Here is a 22,212-nt window from a genome sequence, read left to right as displayed (position 1 = left end):
AATATGGGATGATATTTTATTAGCTAATATTAATTTCTGTCTTAATTCTGCATACATTTTMGGACCACCCATCTCTAAAATACAGAGCAGAATTAACAAAGACAGAAGCTGAAAAGATTATCAGGAATATAGAAAGACTTGCAGAGTAGATAAAGTAGGGCAAGGATTTTCAGCTTGGAATAGAAAAACAAAACCAAAGAGTAGAAAGAGTATATCCTGCTGTATAACCCACAAAATAGGAGCCATCYAATGAAATTACCAATTTGAGAGGTTAAAGCAGAAAAACAGGAAGGCTTATTCATTCATTGCATGATTTTAGATTCTGAAACTTTTTCCTGTAGCAATCACAAATATATGYTGGGTTCCAAAAGAATCCAGCAAATAGTTAGAGGACAACTGTTTTAAGGCCTACTAAGCAGGATGTTTCAAAAGACCATCCTGAAGACAGAAGATTATAATGAAAAAGTGCCCTCAGTATTTTAACATGAATAAAATCAGACTTCATACCAGTACAGTAAATCAGCTGTAAATAGTTGTCAATCCAGAGAAAACGCCTAGGTCAAGGGATTAGCCTTAAACCTCATCATCATCACAAAGCTGTTTGCACCCCAAACAGCTCTCTCTTCTCCTTGGCAAATACTTGTACCACATTGACCCAATATAAGTCACTAAGTCATCAAAAAAAAAAAAACAACAAACAAACAAGAAAACCAAAAGATGGAGCCCATTTTGGCTTGGGTTGGTAAACTGCAGAATCACAGAATCACAGAACAGGTTGGGTTGGAAGGGACCTTAAAGATCATCTAGTGCCAACCYTCTCTGCCACGGGCAGGGACARCTCCCACCAGACCAGGTGGCTCCAAGCCCCATCCAGCCTGGCCTTGAACACTTCCAGGGATGGGGCTGCCACAACTACTACATGCCAGTGTCTCAYTATCCTCACAGTAAAGAATTTCTTCCTAATATCTAATATAAATCTGCCCTCTCTTATCTTAWACCATTACTCCTTGTCCTACCACTATGTGCCCTTGTCAAAAAGGCACAAATCATYTGACATATTCTGAAGGAATCAAAGGACAGGAGCTGGGGAGAGAGGACATTGGAATGGGAGGAGAGGGAGAGAGCAGGACCCCTCTTCTGCCATGCCAATGGGTACTGAGGTTGGCTCTGATGTGAAACTGCAGCCTGAGATGTCGCCTGTGATGATGATAACAAAAGAAAAAAGCTGGTCACATCAAAATGCAATTATCTGTTCTTTCGGTTTTCTGGGTTTTCATTTGTTTTTGGKTTTTTTTTCCCTTGTTTTCTTGGCTCTGATTTGTGATAACACTTGCTGTTACAATAGAGTGTTGCTATACTAAATAAGAATTCTTCTGTCAGCAGGACACTGAACCTGAGGGTGGGATACATGGGAATTTGTGTGATTGCTCTGTCAGAGCAAGMTCTCCCGAGATTTCTTTGGATGTAATCCCATCCTACAAATCCTGCAATGCTGTATCACTTTGATGTGACTTTGTGGGATTCTCATTACTTGTGTTCACTTTGGTTTCCAGGAAGCTTGAGATTTCATCATCTACTAACATATGTTGAAATGCATGTGTCAGTTTTATAATACATTCCCAATATAAAAAAATACCTATAAAACACACAAATACGAAATTAGTTTGTAACACAGTCTCCAGTTCTCTGTTTATTAGGGAAAAGCAAAGTTGGTAGTGCTGTCAATTACAGGAAGAGCGAGGCAKCTTTAATAATAAAACAGCATTCACAGTTTCTTATAACTATACTAAGCAAATTGTTTGGCCTGAAAATTTCCATGCCAGCTGTCTGCCTCAGGCTGAAGTTTTTTGGAAAATTTCAGTCAAAACAGTTCAGCAGATTCTGAGAACAAGGCTAGGGGAAAATATGTTGTTTTACTCACTTTTTTTTTTTTTTAAAAGCCTTTAGCTCTCTCTCTAAAACCTCCTCTGGGATTTTTAGGACTTTAGAGGAAGGGCTTGAAATTTGCCTGGGAGAGAACTGTTTTCCTTCTAATGAATTTTGTGTATATCTGTGTGAATTAAGCCAAGTTTAGACATCTTTGATAAAAACACTGTTGCTACACGCTCCTGGGTGCATTTCCACATATTTGCCAGCTTCCATCACTTACATTTCTACCTGTGTATGACTAAACAAGATGTTTCATGCTGTGGGAAGTGCCAGGTCTGCATCCAAGTATCAGAATTGCCGTCAGAGATGCTCTCTGGTTCTTGACATGATCTCARGCTGGTAGCAGCTGAGTGAAGTTGGGATGAGAGGCTTGGAGAGCAGGGATCAGAGGGATGAAAATGGGATTGCAGAAAGGAGCTGAATGAGGCAGCACATGAGGAGAGRACCAGACAGAGCGGGATAGACTGAGGGATCTATTTAGAGGAGCAGAGTACTCTGTTACACRTAGACATTTGACACATAGAGAGACCAAAATGAGGTAATATCACAAATTTACTAGCTCTTGAAAGACATAATGAAAACAAAAAAAATCAACAAAAACTAGACTAACAGACCAACAATATTATTTAAAAGTATATATTGGAGACACACAATTTAAGTAAAAACACAATGAATGTTGCCTTAATCAAATGTCTGAATAAGGAACAGTCATTATTCACAAGACAGTGTTTCATCCAAGCCAGCTTGAAGAGGAAGCAATGAGAATGAGGAGCAGAAGAGGAGTTTACAATCCCTCTCTCACCCCTTACAGAGCTGGAAGGTTTGTAGTGACTAAGCAGAGGACTGAGGAGTGAGGGCAAATGTGTTTCAGATTAAGCAGCCACCCAAAYGGTGGGCAATGCTGGGCAAATCCCTTCAACCCAGCATTCCATAATTGTGTCAGAGTGTGTTGCAGCCTCTGGATGATCATCTTGACAGCTCAGAGTCTGATCTGCTGAAGTGCCAAACATCCACAGCAGCAACTAAAGGCTGTGAACTTTGCATTGTTTTAGCACCACCATAAGGAAACACCCTAAGTAATCCCYGATCATGGCTCTGTTTGCAGGACCACATTGGCCACTTGGCTCTTGAGATTGTTCTCTGCTTTCTAGAACAAAAACCTGTGCCAAAAAGCTGATCACGCCTTAAACACAGCTGCACAAAGGGTAATTTTCTAGAAATAGMAGCATTTGCTTGTTCCGGGCTGACAGGATCCGTGCTGCCCACAGCCCAACCACCTAATGCTGTTTGTATCAACAGGCAGAAAGCAAATCCCAGCGTCTCTCATAATCTGTCAGTTTTTCCAACCACTTCAGGCAGTCACTTCTAAAAGCTTTTTGAGTAACCAAACTCTGCCTTCCTATTCTTCTTTATGTTACAGAGATAAGGATTAAATGATTTTCAGCATCCAAAGGCACAGAGACAGTTTAAAAAGAATCAGCAGAATAGTCAAGACTTTCTATTATAAAATTTGATACTTCATTTATAAGACTGGGCCATTTAAGTTCAGGTGACCCTGTGGAAGAGATGGTTTATGAATTGCTGGCCTCCCAGACTTTGCTYTTATGTGGACAGACAGTACTTGAAGATGCTTCTTCAAGGAAATGAATCCTGGCTTCTCTTACCCTCCATGCTGCATGATATCACAGAATCATAGAATATCCTGAGCTGGAAGGGATCCACAAGGTTCATTGGGTCCAACTCCTGATATAGAAGACCAAGACTGATTTTATGAATTGACCCAATATTCCCCAGAAGGAACAGGCCAGGACKGGATTTTTAAAAGCAATTTTAAGATTTTCCGTATACTATTGAAGTTGAGGGGGAGACAATAAAGCCTGTGAGCCCTTATTTCATACATGATGTAGGGTTGAACTAGAACAGTAAAATAGGATTTAACCTTCTGTTTTCTAACTTTTGACTGTGTAACTAATCAATCTCCAAAGTACTTTGAGGCCTCAGTGTGTGAMAACACATGTGCAGGCAAGTGATACAGCTTCCACTCAGTGTTTGAAGAGAAAACTGAATAATCACGTAAACCCTAAATCAATGAGCAGCGAGGCATCTCCTGCTTTCCTGTTTGCTGTTGCTGCCAGTGCAGCACATCTGCCACCGGTGCCTTAGCCGAGATCACGGCAGTGGAGCAGTATTCTGGACTGAGGTGGTTATCCTAGACCRTAGCAAATGCTGCTTCACTAAAACAAGAGGAGATATCTGTGAAATCTCACTGAACCATCCCCATTTTAATGAACTGATAAATGCAGTTCAGTGAGCTCCTCCACCTGAATCAACCATCGGCAACTCATCTCTTCTTTCTTCTTCCTCCCAACTTAAAAAAGGACCAGAATTGTGTCATATCCTATAAAGCACTCTTACCTGAAAAAGGAAACTTATCTGTCAGCCCTGTTCCATTTCATAATGCATTCTCCTCCTCCTGGCTGCCAACAAACTGGAATAACAGAGAAATCTGTGCCTGCTTTCACGGACATCTTCACATTCAGAAGATCACCTCTGCTTATACCCAGCAGGAAAACATGCAATGAAGTTTGATCCTCCCAACAGCACAAACAGCTTCATTCCCAGCAAATCGTTACAAAGGCGAAAGGATTTTTGTGAGTAAGGCTCAAACTTCCCAAGAAATTGGAACTTTCAGTAAGAAGTGTTGGTTACCGCACACAGACAAGGATATGTGTCCTCCTATTCCCTTTTCAACTTTGCTTTACAGATGCTCCAGGGAGAGTAATGTAGAACAACTGGCAAAAAATTCAGGTTTCTAACAAATTTATTTACCTATCAAATTAACCAAGTGTGAAACAGCACAGAAGGGTATAAATTGTATATTTGTATATTCCTAACTACTATAAGTCCTATAGCCACGTTATGAACCTACTCCTCAAGTTATATTGATATAGTTAAGTATAAATACACATATATATTTATGCTTAAAAGAATATTACATTATAAGACTTCTTTTTCTGGAACATATCAAGGATGCATGAATACTGAATTCACTGGCAAGTGGTGCCAGCTACTCCGTCAAAGTACCCAGCCACACCAATCTGTCAGTTCAAAGCAGAAACAGAGTATTTTAGCTTTTAGTTACAATAAGCTATGCTGATAGACCTTGTAACAAGGCAGGTAACAGCCAGTCTTTAAATCTGAATTGACATTGATTTACAGAGTTTCATTTCTTTGAATCAAATCTGAGAGAGAGTGAGTTTCAAGCTACTTCACCTCTTGAAATTACAAGTACACATTTCTTAAACACAGAGGAGTTTGCTTCAAAAAGATAAAAAATGAAAACTCAACTGCCTACAGAGGTAAGATAAAAGTGAAAAGTAATGTTAAAGATATCAAACTAGCAAGTTTTTGTTTATTCATCTTTTTTAATTCTGCTTTTCCCCTCCATAAATTTTTAAAGCTGCCTTGATTTGAAATCCTAATAATAAATATGCCACGCAACATTCCTCCTGTCAAATCTCTCTCTTCGTGGTATTACTGCAATATTTGTAACTTTTGATCTGGAAACATCAAGTTACATAAGATCATAGCTCTGCTCCTTGCAAAGATGTGATTCTGTCAGAAAATGAACCATTGAAGCGGGAACTCGACAGAACTGGAAATGACTTTCCCAGGGAAAAGGTAGTTCTTCTTAAGCATCTCAGCTATTTTAAAGTGCAAGAACTCAATGTTTTATTCTCCTGAGCAGAAAAATGGCAAACTACCAGGTTAAAAATAATCAGAGTAGGCTCTTAATTGGAATAGTGTACATGTTGTAGACAGAATGAAATAACATTTAGTTATTATGCGCTTCACAAAACCAATCAAATAAAATAAGAAAAAAAATCATATTGTAAAACAAGGGAGTACAACATTTTCCCATGCAAGCGTACTATCTGCTCACCAAAACAAAAGGAAAGCATCTATTTTAAATGAGTCAAATAAAATAATTCAGCTACATGGATTTTAAACTGCAGAGTCTTCKCAGCCCAAATCTCACTCCTTCTCCAGACCCACTGGAATCACAGAGATGTCTCCTCTTTTCCATCTATATAGTAAAATAAATTGGGAGGAGAGGGGACTGTTTCCCCTTGCTCCCCAACCAAAACCAGATGAGTAGCTTTACCTCCATCTGTCCATAATTTTTTCCTATCTTTTAAAATGAGAGAAGGCAAATTCTCCCCAGAAAAGCCTTTCTAATCCAGGACTATATAAGAAAAGGAAACTATAAAGTTAACTTCTGCATCTCCTTTTGCCTTTTACCCCCTTCCTTGCCAAAGAAAAAAACCTGAGAACCTTTTCCCATGTTAATGACCCTTTTTCTTCACCTAAACATGACATTTCTTCTCCAGAGCACACACATAAATAWCAGATGAATTGAAAATCTTCTCTTGTGAGGATGTGTACACATTCACGCACGTATGGATGGGAAGGAGGATGAGGCACAGAGGCCACTGTACCTGAAAAGGTACAGTGCAGTGGCACTAATTCCCAATCTTGATTTTTTTTTTTTTGAGGGGGTAAAAGGGGAAAAAAAGTGAAGCAGGTTGTGTGCAAAGGCCCGTCCTCTCCTCCCCTGCCCCAGTGGTGTGTGCAGACCCCCTACCCGGGGCCGTGAGTGCAGAGCAGTGGTTCTGCTCTCAAGGGAAGAGCACAGGTTGCATTTTCAGGTGCCTGGGAAGTGCCCGGCCACACGCCGTGACCTCACGGTCCCCTCCCTGCCCCCAGACCTGCCACAAGACAGCACAGACCCTGATTTTCTTCGGCTGTGCACTGACTTGGGGACGGCATTCTCAAGGGATCAAGGCAGCAAAGAATTCTCCTGGCCACAAACCCGCGCACCCCAGCAAGGGCCGATCCAGCGGCGTGGCAGAGTCCGGAGCTGGGAATTTCACAAGGAAGGGCAGCTYGTAATGGCCACAAACGAATTCCTGCAGCCTTGAACACAGGCAGAGCACAGCGAGCTGCTGTGAAGTCCTGCCTCGCTGCAAAACAGTGCAAGAGACGCGACTCCCTCCCTTGATGCTCCCCCCATACTAAATATATCCACACACACACACATTTTCCTTGTTTTTTCCACCCAAGCCTATAAAAGTGCTACAGGCAGAGGCACTAAGTGGGAGGCGCCTGGCCCTGAAGAGGCCAATGAAATAAATTAAATACAAATCACTGGCTCAGCCCCAGCCTCCCCCAGCTACCAGGGGAGAGGTTGGGGTTCCCGATGGCCAATCCCCAGCTCCTGCCAGAGCCGGAGTGCGGGTGGCATCTGCGGACTGCTGCCATGGTATAGGTGTGTATATGTTAAGCCTTGTGTGTTGCAGGCACATATGGTGCACATGTTGGGAGCAGAGCACTTTCCATAGGAGGGGAGGGGCTACCCTACTAGTAGGCAATTTTATTAGGGTCAGCGAAGCAGAAAGAAATGGGGTTGGGATAGGCTGAGAGCTGCCAAGTTCCCCAGCCCAGCTCCGGCGCCCCAGAGCAGGGAGCAGCACACCAACAACTTGCCAGGCTACAGCAGAAGTTTACCTATAAAAAGCAYGCAGACAACTTCCAACTTCAAAGATTTGCTCTCATTTTCTCATTTTATGGCCCCCCTTCACCTGGGACTTTTCTCAGGGAAAAAAAAATAGGAAAGGATGCAGTTGTAAATTCAAGGTGAGTCTTCACTGCAAAAAGTTGAGGAGGAAGATAAGGTTGAGGCAGAGAGACTAATTTTTAGTTTGATTCAAGAGTTTGGTGTTTTGCCTTTTTTATTTGTTATTTTTAAATCATAAAAAAATGAACTTTCCAGGAAAAACCATGAGCAAATGCATTCAAGACGCAGAAAGGTCTTGCCTATCTATTCAATGTGCACTTAGTCATCTCTGTTTTGGCTATATGAAAAATATATTTCAGACTGTGTATCCCATAAAACAAGGCAGAGGCATAAATACGTTTTTTTTTTGGGGGGGGGGGTTGGGTTTGTTTTTCTTTTTTCTTTTTGTTTTCAAATCATGTGCTTACATGTTTGTAACCAACATGAATTTCTAAGCATGGCCATGGAAAGAAAGTAAATAGATACTGCCTTGTGAATACTTTAAGAGTTGGGGGTGGAGGGGCTAATTATTATTTTTTAAGGATTTGTCATTCCTTACTTGTTTCGAAGTAAAATATCCCAKATATTTTACCCTATATTTTCAATCAAAACAACTCCCAGGAAATAAATGTCCTTTGGTAGCAGCCCGGTTTTAGGTTCAACAACCCAAATTTGTATTTGAGAATGCAAATTGCCGAGAATRCGAGCAGGAGTCTGAACCACTGCATTTCTTCCAGGCACTCCAGCATCTTTTCTCCAACACCACACTATTTGGGCGAGCTTTTAATCCTGGCAGGGCACGGCTGGAAGCAGGGCTTTAACATTTAATGCCTAAGAAACAGACTTGTCACTCAACTTGCAGTCAAGCGCATTTCTTTTTGCTGCTTTATTTTTGGAGGCAAACCCACCTTTCCTTGGAAAATGGGAGACCCCATCCTCATCCCCGATTCTAGCCCAGATCCAAATGTAAACATACACACACACACACTCCCACCACGCACCACCCTGCAGCAGGACATGAGTATGGGGGGTTCAGACAGAGCCAAAGGAGCCTTGTGAGCTGAGAAATACCAAGGCACTTCTTTCTTATTCTGTTTTTTTTTTCTCTCCCTTCTCCTCCCTGCTTTTACTATTACATAAATAACACCGATTGATCTTAAAGCTGCATCCTTGCTCCAGTGCCTCCCAATCTGCACTGCCGCCTTCCCCCAGCACAGCCGCACAGCTCGGGGTGCAGAGGGAAGGCTCGGGGAGGGGGAAGGTTGGATGGGGGAATCCACTTCAAACATACCCTGAAGCAAGATTTTGGCAGTCTGGGGGTGCCTGATCCCCCCGCCCCAGCCCGGAGCTTCCCGCAGCATCTTTGCCTCCCTCCGAATTGCTGCAAGCTGTGCTAGGGGAGGGCAGGGAGCTGGGCAGGAGRGAAGGATGGATGCTGGGGAGGGAAAAACCACGGATTCAGGGAGCTTCTCCTCAGCCCCAGCCTGTGTGCCTGGCTGTTCGGTGGGAAGAGGGAAGGGGGAAGGGAAAATTGAAGAGACTCTATGGCATAAATACACTTTTCAGAGGAAAAAGCGAAGCTTACCATGTCTGCAGCTTCCCCCCACCGAAATGCCACTTCTCTGTCCAGCGATCCCAAAGTGGAAACTACAGGCAGGCACCGGAGCTCATCTCCGCAGACAGCTCAGAGACACGCCGCTGCCACCCCCAAAAAATCAAAATCAAAATAAATTAAAAAAAAAAAAAAAAAAAAAAAAAAAAAAAAAAAAAAAAAAAAAAAAGAACAACGACTGGTCCAGCTTCTTTCCTGACAGGAATCGTCCTGGTAGGACTGCCCAAAATAAGCAGCTGCAATCCAAAGGCTTTATTTAAAGCTTCCCCCCTCCTCCTCCCTCTCTCAGTGCCTCGCTCGCTCTCTCCCTCTCGCTGTTACACACAGAGAGAAAGAGAGACACACACAGGTTACATGAATGGGAGGCAGGAGCCGGCGCTCCCGGCTGGAATGACAGGCGCACATGCGGCTGCTGCTGCCCACCCCAGCGGCKTGGGAACAGCTCGGACACGGCCTGCGGATGCGTGAACAGGGCATGGGGTGGGAACGGGCATGGGCATGGCCATGGCATGGGCGTGGGGCCGGGGAGGGCACAGACACGGGCATGGCATGGACGTGGGGCAGAGGAAAACGTAGAGGTGGGCATGGTCAGGACACGATCATAGAACAGACACGGGCCAGGGATGTGCACAGACASGGGCATGGGCATGGGGAGAACATAGACACTGGTATGAGATGGGAATGGGCACAGGCTTGGGCATGATGCAGCCCTGGCATAGGCATGGATCAGGGGAGGACACAGACACAGGCATGGCATGGGCATTGGGAGAATGCCACGGACATGGAATGGGAGTGAAGGGATTTGGGCATGCATGTAAGCATGGGAGAAGATGGGCACAGAGCAGGTGTGGATATCACATGGGAATGGGGGAGGGATGGCATATTCTAGGCATGGGGAGAGAATGGACRTGGGCATGGCATGGGGAGGGGATGGGCAGGGGTATAAGGAGGGCATGGGCATGATGTGGGCACAGACACATAAGGTGCTGAGATGGAATAAGTGTGGCCATAAGAATTAGAAGGTAACAGGGACAGGAGAGGATGTGCTTAGGTACACACTGGGCATGGGCTGGGCTTGGACATGGAATCGACATGGGCATGAGTTGGAATGGCATTGGCTGCAGATGAGAATGGAATGGGGATCAGGATGGAGACAAGCAGAGAATGGAGTTCTGCCTCAGCTGGCAGCATCATGGCCTTGGTGAACTTCCCTGTCTTCTGGGGTCAGGTGGATTCTGGTTTCAGCACTCATCATGAGGAGGGGGATTCCTGTGTTTCTCCTATGCCTCTAGTTAGGCAGCTTGCATAATGTCTTGCTTTTGGGATCAGGGAGCATCATCCACAATGGTGTCAGGGGATGGCACCACCATCATTATCACTTGCTATTATTATTTTTACATTATTTTTCAATATTTTTTTTACATAATTGTGCTGTTTGATAATTAGAATCAAATTCTCAGGAAGAAKGCTGACAAGATTTCAGGTTAGTTCCTCTTGAGGAGGAAGATCAATGCTACCAGTTTCTGCCTTTTAAATATTTGTGGGGGGGTTATTTTGGTTTTTTTTCTGGTTTATTTTTTTTTTAAACAGTAGTGACAAGAAATTAAGGCCATTTAATGCTGCTATTTCACAYAGGGTTGTGATGTTGCTAAGTGTCAGGCCCTGCTACTTCACTGCCTGACCTTGGGCAAGTCCTTGATAACTTATCCGTGTCAGGATATATCACCCATTACCATCCACACTCAGCCTATCATTTCCTCATTCACCAAATAATAACATTTTTCTCTTTRAAGTCCCTCCTCAAAATTTACTCTTATAAAACTTTTCAGCAAGAGGCTCAACATGGTTTGTGTTGACATCACAAATCTTGGACTCACACTGGATTCAGCCCTAAAACCGCATTGTAAGAGGAGTGCTGAACATAATGGACTGCAGTACTTCATGCAGTGCTTTGAGCTACGYGGGAATCGTCCCCTTCATGGCATACCTTTAAATCAGCCAGGTGCAAGTTCTGCTGTGTTCTGCCTTTTTCTCCTGTCCTAAAATTTCCAGCCTTTGTGGAAAGCAAGAGGTAAGATACGTGTTTTATTCCAGACCCAGAAATRAGAGTAAAAAGGCACACAGCAAATCAGAACATCATCTTAAAACAGCAAAGTCCTCAAGAAAGGTCTGCTTTGCAAAATAGCAAAGCTGCTGTTCACTGTTTTTTTTTCAGTCATACATATTAAAAATGAAATATATTTGCATTGGCCTTATTACCTCTGGAATATATTCCACATCAGGAATCTAGACTCTAGACAAAGGTAATTTAGGTCTCTGGAAGGAAAAAGTTTAACTGAGAAATATATATATTGTTAGGAATAGACTTCATCCAAATTCAATAGTAATTGTATAAGCCTTTCAAAAATCATACAGTATGCAAGCTTCCAAAATTTCGGAACAAGAAACATTTCCATTTAAATGCCAAGAAGCAATTTTTCCACTCTTGTTCAATACTAAATCAGTCACATGAGCAGTTTGCATTTGATTTTAGAAAGGAAATGGAACATCTTCTCTTCCAATTACATGTAACTTTTTCTTTTTCTTCTTCTTAGTGCTCTTACAGTTTGCGTTACTTTCCTGCAGTTTTGAAACACTYATTTGATCCACCCATTTGCTCCAGCCATTTGTTTATTTTTTTTTAAACTCAAGTGACATTATTAAGAGAAAATCAGTACTCCACGTGGGGAGTAGAATGTTGTTTGTTTGAATTCTGGCTGGTAAATTCAAGTTTAACAGGTCAGCACTGCCTGTGTAATTGGTCTTTCTCTGTTAACTGAACTAGACAATAACGCTCCTGGAAAAGAAAGAACAATAGCAATTTAATGGGAAAAAGCAACTTTGCTTAGGAAAATCCCCCTCCTGGTTCAGTTCACAGTGAATTACTCTGGTCACACAGAAGTGTGCTGCATACCAATTTGGAGCATATTTTATGAAGATGTACATTCAAAGTATCAGCATTCAGCAGCCTGCCACATTTTGCCTGTGTCCTGCACCCCAGCAACTTTGCACTTCGCTCCTTGTGGACAGTGATTATTAAGGCAAGTTCTCCTCCACAAAGTGTTTGTGAAGAATTTGTGAAGAAGCCACAAAACAAAGAGGTGAATGACAAGACTAATGTACAAGCCTGTTAGACCTTGTACGCCAGAAGAGCAAGGACAGCGAGTCCTGGAGCTGCCTCTCCAACTAAAGCTTAGTGGTCCTGATGCCAGCTTGTGTTTCCATGTTGACATTTTGCTCCAACAAAATCATGAAAATACCTTTTGTAAAGCCCCCATTCATCACGTGGAAAAAATAGCAACATCTGGTGGTCAAAGGCTTCTTGCTGACCAGGCTCAGCAGCATTTGGTTTGGTGAGCCCTTTGCCTGCTGGAGACATCTCCTAAGGGGCTGCACTGCTTGTCTTCCACTACTAAAGTTTTTGATTTTTTTTTTCTACATCCAGAAGAATAATCCAGAGGGAAAAACTCATATATTTTAATCAATGGAAGTGAAACCATTTGCTTTTCAGAGACTATAAAATATACACCCCAGCRCTCAATGCTCTTTTCTACTCCTCCAGAACATTCTTAAGGGGAAATCACTCTTTTCTTGATGAATGTGCAATTCAAATGTGGAAATATGCCATTCTTCATGCTTTCTCCATAGGGTGCAAAATGATTTCTGTAATTAAACCCTTTTTGGCAACATTTCCTGATGAGAATATATTTTCTTTTTTTCTTTTCATTTTTTTTTCTTTTTTTTTTAATACAAGGGGAAAAGCCATGTAGAAAAGGTTTTGCAAAACCAGGTCTGGAGTGTTTGACCTTTAAGCCTCTATTTGAATCAACCATTTTGTTTTAAAAGGACATGAGGATGAGGACCAGGAGTAAGGGCTGCAGCTTAAATTTCCAGTCATGCACTGCTGGAAGAAATGGCTGCAGGAGAAGAAAAAGATAGGGGTACCACTGCTAATGTTGGTGTAGCTGTTAGGGATGACATTAGCACTGAGAACACACAGCCCAGTGATCAGCACACTTTAGCAGCCCCAAGTGTGCAACCAGGTCCGTGTGGGGACCGTGCTGAAATGTGTGCTACGGCATCAGTGCTGCACTGGTTCCCATGGTAGCTAGATCGAAGAAATCCTGCTTCTCTGAAACATATCAAGCTGTGAGGGGCAGTGTAAGCAAAATTGAAGGCAATTAAGAAAAACACCTATGTGAGCTTTTGTACAACTTGGACCTGAGGTCCACAACATACTTCTTGTCACCACAGCATGGGCCATTTCATGCACAGAGATGAGGAAATGGGACAGAGCTTTTAGCCACCTACAGAGCTAAGGGGTGAAACCCCATTCCTGTATGATAGACGGCAGGGCTGAACCAGAGCTGGATGCAAAGCTGGATCTTGAAGTTCCCACTCTGAGTTATGTCTTTGACAAAGCTTTTGAGTATGGTAGAGCAGAAATCACTGGTGTTCTTTACCAAAAGCAGGATTTCCCTCCTCTTTCTCCTTACTCCATGAACTCCTGCAGCTCAAATCCATCTGCATTGACTAGATAGAAGTCTCTACTGCTGGTACCATGAGATTAAATTCCAGATTGGAGATGGAGAAATGTTATCACATATTGAATTCACAGAATCATTAAGGTTGGAAAAGACCAACTGTGAACCCAGCACTACCAAGTCCATCAGTAAACCATGTCCCCAAGAGTCACATCCGCAAGTCTTTTGAACGCTTCCAAGGATGGTGATTCCACCACTTCCCTGGGCAGCCTGCTTCCCTATCTGATCATCTTCCAGTGAAGAAATTTTTCCTAATATCTAGTCTAAATCTCCCCTGGCACAACTTGAGGCCATTTCTGCTCATCCTGAATGTTCTTTCCTTTTGTAAGGGTCTTTGTTTTATTGGCAGATTTTTTAACAGGATGCTAAAGGATGGAGAGGAGCATTCTATACTGACTGTGCCTTTTGTAGCATCTCAGTGAATCTTAAGTCTTGAAAAGAACAGAACTGAGCAACTACCCACAGTACTGGGTTACATACCCTTCCTTTCCTTTCTTGCAAAGCATCAGTGTCTGTTGTCATACCTGAAAATCAGCAGAGGCACAGGACGGAGCTGAGAGCTGGCTCCTACTGCTTACTCAGGAAAAGTTCCCATCAAGTGAATTGGACATTTGCCTGAGTGAATGTTGCAGGATTCGGCCCATATGCTTCTCAGCTCTTATATTTGCATAGTGAAGAATATGCTTACAGTAGAGTGCCAATAAAACAAAACTATATACAGTTAAGCACAGAAAAATCAAGAGCACAGTTAATACCATTTACAAACAGCAGCTGAGCTCTGCAGCTGGCATCCAGGTTTATAGACTCTGCTCTGATGTGGGTAATATGCACAAGACAACTAGGTGGAAAGTCCTTTAAGTTTATAGGTCTCTCTTCTTTCCCTAAGCCTATCATTATATTATACCCTGCGCATCATTTATATTCTAACTCTATAAATAACCACTCCCGTCCCCTTTTTTTTTTTTTCCAAAACTAAGGAAAACATTTCAGGAGGCCACTTCCATGGAAGACACTTGTTCTTGAAGTGAGACACTGGTTCATTCAGTCTAAAGAAGCAGCATGAGGCCTCTCTTACCTCCAGAAATTCCACAGGTGTGTCTTAGAAAGAAGAAAGATCTTCTTCAAGAAGGTCTAGATCATTTCAAGGATGGTAAAAATTGCTCAGAAGATCAAATTACACCTTTTCAAAGATATACTTTCCTGTCTAAAAAATTAAAGTATGGGTTTTTTTAATCCAGGGATAGGATAGAGTATTTCTCAATTCACAGCACATGATAAAACAGCCACAAAAAACYGCAATATAATATATCTTCAATACAATTGACCGTAAGTATATTAGAAGAACCTCCAAAAAATAATTACCCTATTACCACACTGTGACTTCACATCCAATTTGGTTCACCCCACTGTACAAAATGGATGGAATAGATGGCTTTTATACTTTTAATAATAATGAATGTTCAGGATTTGATATAGAAAACCTGGCTACCAAGGTAATAGGTATATATAAGAACCTATTTAGAATAGCTGTATGAATGGGAACTGCCATTAAATTACAATGAAATACTGGAGCATATCAAACAATATAAAATAGAAGGCCTTTCTGCAACCATATTCAAGGCATATCCTCATCATGAAGAAGACTTTTTTCCTGATGAAATCTTCCAATTTAGAYGTGATATTTCTTAATTCTCCAATAAGGCCACTTATCTAGACTACCTTTGTGACTCACTCCAGATTTATAGTTGTGCAATAGCMAAATTCATAATAATAGTCCCATCCACATGGTAGATGCTCTCGGGAAATGAAAAGTCAATTATTTCAATCACAGAGAGCCCATGTCTTACTAAAAGAATGGATCTGGWGACATCTTGTTTCCCCTTTAGACAGCAGCCTCTGAGCCAGTAGAATAAAGCCCCTGCTTTCCAAGTACCTTCACTTCTGACGTCTCCTTTTCCTGTGTTGAACCATCCATTGACTTCTGAGATGGMAAGTTCTGATACGCATTTCCCACCCTTGTTCATTTTTTTGGACTCAGGCCCGAGCCTCACTGAATCCTCACCAGGACAGTAAGCAGCACCAACATTCCCTGTCCCCTGCTTGAGCTGCCTCCATCAGCTGACACATCACCACTCCCACGCAGGGAGCATTTGAGCTMTGCTCCCACTTTTTGCTCTGTCCTCCTGATAAATTGTGTTAGTTTACKGGCAAAACCTAGTTTGTAATATTGTTTGCACTTCAGAGTCAATATGGATATGGAAGAATAAGCTGAAATATATGCCGTTCACATCCTTAATAACAGCGTGGCCTCTCTGTAGCTACGTGACAATTCCCAAACACTTTATTTAACAGTAGTAATTTATCATGTCTGCTGTATCACAATGAAGCAGTTCAGTATCCCCAATTTACAAAAAGCACTGTTCTCTGTGCCTATTTGTACTGCTTATTTCRAGACAGAGTAAGAAGGCTGAGTCCTGGCTTTCAGCTTGGAAAATCCAGATTCAGTTCCCTGGTGTARCAAAAAAACTGTCTAGGCTTCAGTTTCCTCTATGCAATATACAGATAAAAATACTTCCTCACTTTATCAGATGTTGTGAGGATAAGTGCATTAAAGACTTCAAGTCCCATCAGCACTACAATAGCCATAATTATCTCAAACAGATCCACATAGTGCAAGAACAGTGATATTTAATACAGGCTCTATGTGTATAAACCACGAGTCAGGGCTGATACAAACACAAGCCATGTTAAGGAGTTAAAAATGCTGCCTACCTGCGTGCTCTCCCCTGGCTTATGCTCCATGGAAGTTTGTGTGTCGGAGACCAGCTTCGGCTCTCAGTCACGATGGAGCGGGGCTGCTCAAGTGAGTGGATTTATTTCAGTCGCACACTCCTGRAGGCAGGGGCCCATTGTCTGGGCTGAGACACTCAATCTGGAAGGGAAAGAATAAAAGGGCTCCAGTGTGTAAAGTCATTCATTACAATCTGGAATGAACAAGGAAATCAGTGGGGTTGCTGGAGGTTAAGCAAGGGCAGAAATTGGTCTTTTATCACTGAAATGCCATAGGAAAAAATAATTACATAAAGTAAGGGATCTAATCCTGAGCATCTCTACTCCCATCTCTTGMCTTTATTCATTGCAAGGGGTCACAAAGAAACAACCATGTACATTTGCAGGACCAGATGTTAAATGCATTTATAATAGAATTTCATAAGCAAGCAACTTCTTTTCCCTTGGACAGAGCTCCAATGAAATTTTGATAAGACCTTTACATACTTTCAGATAAAATAAKATTATTTGGATTGCCATCCTACATAAGTAAATTTTCCACAGTAACTTCAAACTCAGAAGATGAGAAYATGTTTCAGAAGTCAGCAAATATTTTTGAAGATTGGATCTGGTGTTCTTTTAAGAGGAACCTTTGTAGTGAGAGAAAAGTAAAAGGATTGATTACAAAGCTTTCAGTACTGAAGGTGCATTGTATTACTGGAAAGTGTGGAGTGAAAGTTGCTCTAAAAGCTCCAGCAGCATCCGTGCTTATTTTATTGTACTGGATACCCTTGGCTATGATAACTTTATGCACAGCATCAAAAACATGAGAAGTTTTCATAGCTATCCTACAAATTTAAATAAAATTGTGCAACGTGAGTTCTTTCTAAAATGCAGCCATTGATATAACTTTCTGAAACTTGTTACTCTTTCCATTTCAGGTCTGCCTCATGTTGCAGTGAACATCCACAACCCAACATCCAGACATCAGATGAACACAGCAGTGAAGACAGCTCCAAGAGGGCTTGCTGAGCAACTTTTCTTCAAGAAGGAAATTGGGTTCAACCAAGGCTTCCCATCACTTTCCTGGTGGGAATTCCATAACCTCTGGAGCCAGATTTTGTTCTTATATCAACTCTGCATATACTAATCCTCTCAATTAAGGCATTTCACCTTTCACTTCCTTTACCTCCCCTGCCTCTTGTGGCAGCTCACTGTGGGGCAGAGGGTGCTGCAAAGGAAGGATGCTACAAAAATTACTGTCTAATAAAATGGCTGAATAAAACCAGTGGCTGATCCTATAAACTGTGAGTCCAACAGGGGCCAGTCCAAAACCTGAACTGCTRCTGCACACCACTACTACTAAACCCCAGAGAAGGGTTGCAGAAGTGGAGCACCCTGCCCATGGAATTGAGGTTGGAACTAGGTGAGCTTTAAGGTTCCTTGCAATTCAAGCCATTCTGTGATTCTATGAACTTTTGCTGTAGTGTTTKCACATTTAGTGAGGACAGCTTTAGAAAGTGATGTTAAGTGGTGGGTTTAAGGAATCAGTAAACAGTACATTTGAAACAAGTCCTTTTTCTTATTTGAAACCCTCAGATACAGACTATGTAGCCTGTTACACATGATCTTGCCTGATCCAGCCATTTTCAGAGTGTACCTGGGTCAGAGAATGGGTTCAAGTCATTTTCAGGGCGAGGAAATACAATCTTAATATGCTATTTAATTGATCCTGTTGGGCTGGGTAAAGAAAACCATCAGAAAACTTTTCATGAGCCTGTTGGGCTGGATTAAGGAAAGCCACATGAATGCTTTTAAATGAAAAAATGCAAATGACTAATGGAGCTAGTGACAAATCTGCCTTTCCCTTTCCCTTTCCCTTTCCCTTTCCCTTTCCCTTTCCCTTTCCCTTTCCCTTTCCCTTTCCCTTTCCCTTTTGAATGTATAGCTATGTCAGTCTGTCATGAATTTACCTGAGATGTAACAGGACTTAAACTCACACTTGCAAAGAGAAATAAGGTACTTCCTTACTCTTCCTCTGCATCTCTCTGCAGGAGTGTCTGACACATGACATCTGTTAATGAGAGTTATAATCCCCCCTGCCCATCCTATAACCCCATACTAGTAGTGCTTAGACCCAACGGCCTCTTTTCCTAAGGAAATAAGGCTTTTATAGGAGTGCTGTCTGTCCATCTGGCTCTCCATCTGTCAATCCTGCACCCAGCAATGTATTCTGAACCTGGTGGCTAATTTCACCCCATTCTCTAGAGAGGTAAAAGCTTAAAAAATATAAATATCCTACATATATTATGAAAATCAGCAGAGTGTGAGACAACGACAAAGCACAGCTCAYGAGGGTGAAAGGCTGTGCTATAAGCTCGTTAGCTAATTGCTTGGCTCAGGCTGCCAGCTGGCCAGTTAGTACATGCAAACCAGCCAGCTCAGCTACCTGTGAGTGACTTCTTGGATCTTCACACAATGCACCTGGCCAGCCAGCAGAAGACAGGAATCCTTTGTAGAGGGAGTAGGTGTGCACAGGGAGAGACAAAAAATGGAAAAGAAGGCATGCCAAGGGCTGAGGTCAAAGAGAAAATGGTGTTATTGTAGAGAAAAAGAAAATTTGGAGGGTGTGATTTTGTGGGGATAGATACATGATTTTAAATGTTAATGGAGTGACTTGGTTGTTCATCCTGTCTTGAAGGACAGGATTCAATGTTATTTCTTGAGTGAGGACTTTCCTTCCCTTTCATCTTCAGCACTTAGAAACAACCACGCTGTTAAAAGTAAAGGGCATTATAACCCTATACCTTGTTTCAAATGGTTACAGTTAAGGAAAGAGCAACAAAAGAGGACAYGAGCAGAAAACAGCTTATGGAATGAGCCTTACTATTCCCTCTCCACAGCTAGTAAACAGAGGCACCAGAAGACAAACTGGATTACATTTCAAAAGTTCAATTTAAAATTCTTTTGGTAAAGGCATACAGCATATTTGCCACAGTGCCAAAACCAGAGTATCCAGTCTCCAAATCTCTGGTGCTRGAATTCCCCTGGTGTACATGGCAGCAGAGCTGCTCTGCTCACCTCTGTGTTCAGCTGACAGACAGATGCCAYGTTCAGGTGTGAATTACTGCCCTTGGTCTGTCAGTGGAGAATAAAATCCTACCTCTGGCTTGGTTCTACCAGTTAAACAGATCGCACTGCCACTCCTCTTTCAAGTACATTTTGGCATTATTTAGTACCATTTCACTGCCAGAGCACTTGGTTTTCCCCACTCCCTTGCTCCCTCACCCCTTACATTCCTTTCTATGTTTGACAAATGTTTGACCGCACTGTAAGAGATAAAGCACAAACATTCATGAACAGACAGACTCCTAAAAAATCAGCTGAATTCAGGATTCCYAGCATCAGATGATAAGGTGCTCAAGTTAACCTACTGATAAAGTATGTGGTAAGCAAACCCTGTGATCTACAGAGGTAGCTTAAGCTGCTGCAGTGCTAATTACTATTACAACCTTAAGCTAATATTTGAGCCTTTCTTTTGAGTAAGGATGTGTAACAATTAGATTACAGGATTTGGAGCATTACAAAGAGAGATAAAAGCAGCAGTTTCGTCATGGTATGTGGTATTTTGTTTACATAGAGATAATAGCAGTGATGATCATAATAATTTAATAACAACTATTCTATTTGGGTCCAAATTCTGCTTTCAGGTGCATCAGACCTGCAACAGAATTATCCCGAATTTATTTGGATCGAGGCATGAAGATCTCTAGCCAGAGACCATTTTGCAGTGAATTGCTCTGAAGAGCCCAGCATGGTGCACAATGAGTTCCAGCTATTCACAGTAGTAAAGTGATCCAATATTTCCAAAGAAGGACCTGAGCTTGGATATTTCTCTTTTCTGCCTTGAGGATTGCTGAGAACTCTGATGGCATGTACTGAACCCCAGTCCTGGTGACAACTCCAGCAGTGAAAAGGAACCTCTGATTTTTTGGTCTCCTCCATCCTTATGCTTTCGTCTCCCCTGCTCCACAAGAATATGCATATGTAAAAACACAGTATGCCTGAATACAGTGGTAATGCATAGTGAAAAAACCAAACAACAGAGAAACAACAGTTTACTCTGGCTGTGTGCCAGATTTAATACACGTTATGTTTTAATCTGCCTGGGACATCATCTTTAGAACTTTCTACAGTGTATTAAAAAGAAAAGGCATCTTTTTTGCATGATATTTGGGCATGTTTTCCTATGTCTCACTGGCTTCTTTTTTTATTTCTTCTCCTAGGCACCCAAGGGGGGGGGGAGGGGAAATCACCCCATGTCCATGACAACAGACAGCTCTTCTGATGAACCATAAAATTCCTTGCCTCAGAGATAAGCCAGCTCATACAAATAAGCATTTGGCCCCTGAAATTTTGTTGCTGCTGAGATCATAGAAAATACATCACAAAAGCCCCTTYTGCCAAAAATTGAAATCAAGATTTTCCTCTGCTTTGGAGATTAAAAGCAAACTTCCTAACTACGAGAGTTTTTCAAGTATTTACAACCATTTCCTGTAAGACAGAATCAGTCACACAAAGCAAATCTAATGTGTATATCCACTCAGAAATATTAAAACTGCTATTACAGCATTAAAAAATAAACCTCGCTTAGCASTGGATTTAAAGAAACTCTCATCAACCGAAAATCTGGTCCCAGGTTCACAAACAGCAAACAAGCAAAGCAATTAACTGAAAAAAGACAAGGGCTTGTTTTAACAAGCCATCATTCTCCTTTTAGTCTACCATAAGTATATAGGAAACCTAAACGCAGGCAAGGTAGCCAGATAGGATATTTTTCCTTACCCATAGGCACCAGGGTCCTTTCAGAGAGCTGTGTCTCGCAGACAGTCAATACTTGGTTGAAAACTTGAAAAACAGGTTTTAAGCAAAAACTCTTCTGAGAATTAGATCCAGACTCAAGAGGCTGAAAGCATCACTTGAAACAGCCAGTTTAATTTATTCAAAGAAAAGCCACATAGCTCAGGGGCAGGTAAGTAGGTAAATAAGCCATTGTCAGCCCCTTCTTGGCAAAGAAAGGTACCATGAAAAGCCTGCATTAAAGGAGATCTCTGCATGGGAAATGAAGGAGCCTCAGGTACAGACATTTGATTTATTTTTTTCTGAGTGTGGCACAGGGGAGCATGCACTGGCTCAACCTGTTGTAATCTAACATGTGGGTTGCTAGTTGTTGCGATGATATTGCAGCAGCMTCTTCATTAAAGCAGCTGTGTCTTTAGCGGCAATGATTAATTTCCTACTTATAAAATCCAGACATTGTCACTGCTGCTGTTGCTCTCTGTTGCTCTTCCCCCTTTGCCATCTTTTTTCCCCCTGCTTTCCTTCTCAGAGTGAGCAGGAAGGAAAGATGGATATGTACTATATGTTTCTTATTTGCTCAGCTGACAATCCTTTTGCTACTTCATTTCACTTTAATAGGATCTTCTTGTTACCCACCTACTGTATCTCAGCRTGGAAAATCCCAGCATCAAAAGGTTGAAAGCTGGAGGCAAAACTCGCCTACCTGCAGCTCTAGATGAGGTGAGGATGAGACAAAGTCATATGGTTGCTTTGCAAACAGTATTAAGGCAGGTCAAGGAAGTGTGGGTAAAGGACATTATCTTCCCCATGAATTAATCTCCAGCAGGCTTCTGCTCTTTCCA

General features: G+C 42.0%; 1 protein-coding gene across 3 annotated transcripts in view; it reads right to left on the bottom strand.

Annotated features, from left to right (window-relative positions):
• Positions 1–9,267, bottom strand: part of TENM4 (teneurin transmembrane protein 4) — a 585,345-nt gene extending 576,078 nt beyond the window's left edge. For all 3 annotated transcript variants that reach the window (XM_057364068.1, XM_057364069.1, XM_057364070.1), the window contains exon 1: positions 9,132–9,267. The gene's annotated coding sequence lies outside the window, so the exon portion shown is untranslated. The remainder of the gene's footprint in view (positions 1–9,131) is intronic.
• Positions 9,268–22,212: the final 12,945 nt, after the last annotated feature.

This window comes from Malurus melanocephalus, unplaced genomic scaffold (genome assembly GCF_030028575.1).
Source record: "Malurus melanocephalus ecotype Western Australia unplaced genomic scaffold, MMel_1.1 scaffold_34, whole genome shotgun sequence".
NCBI lineage: Eukaryota > Metazoa > Chordata > Aves > Passeriformes > Maluridae > Malurus > Malurus melanocephalus.
Note: the sequence above shows the minus strand (reverse complement) of the source record. Positions and strands in the feature narration are given on the sequence as shown.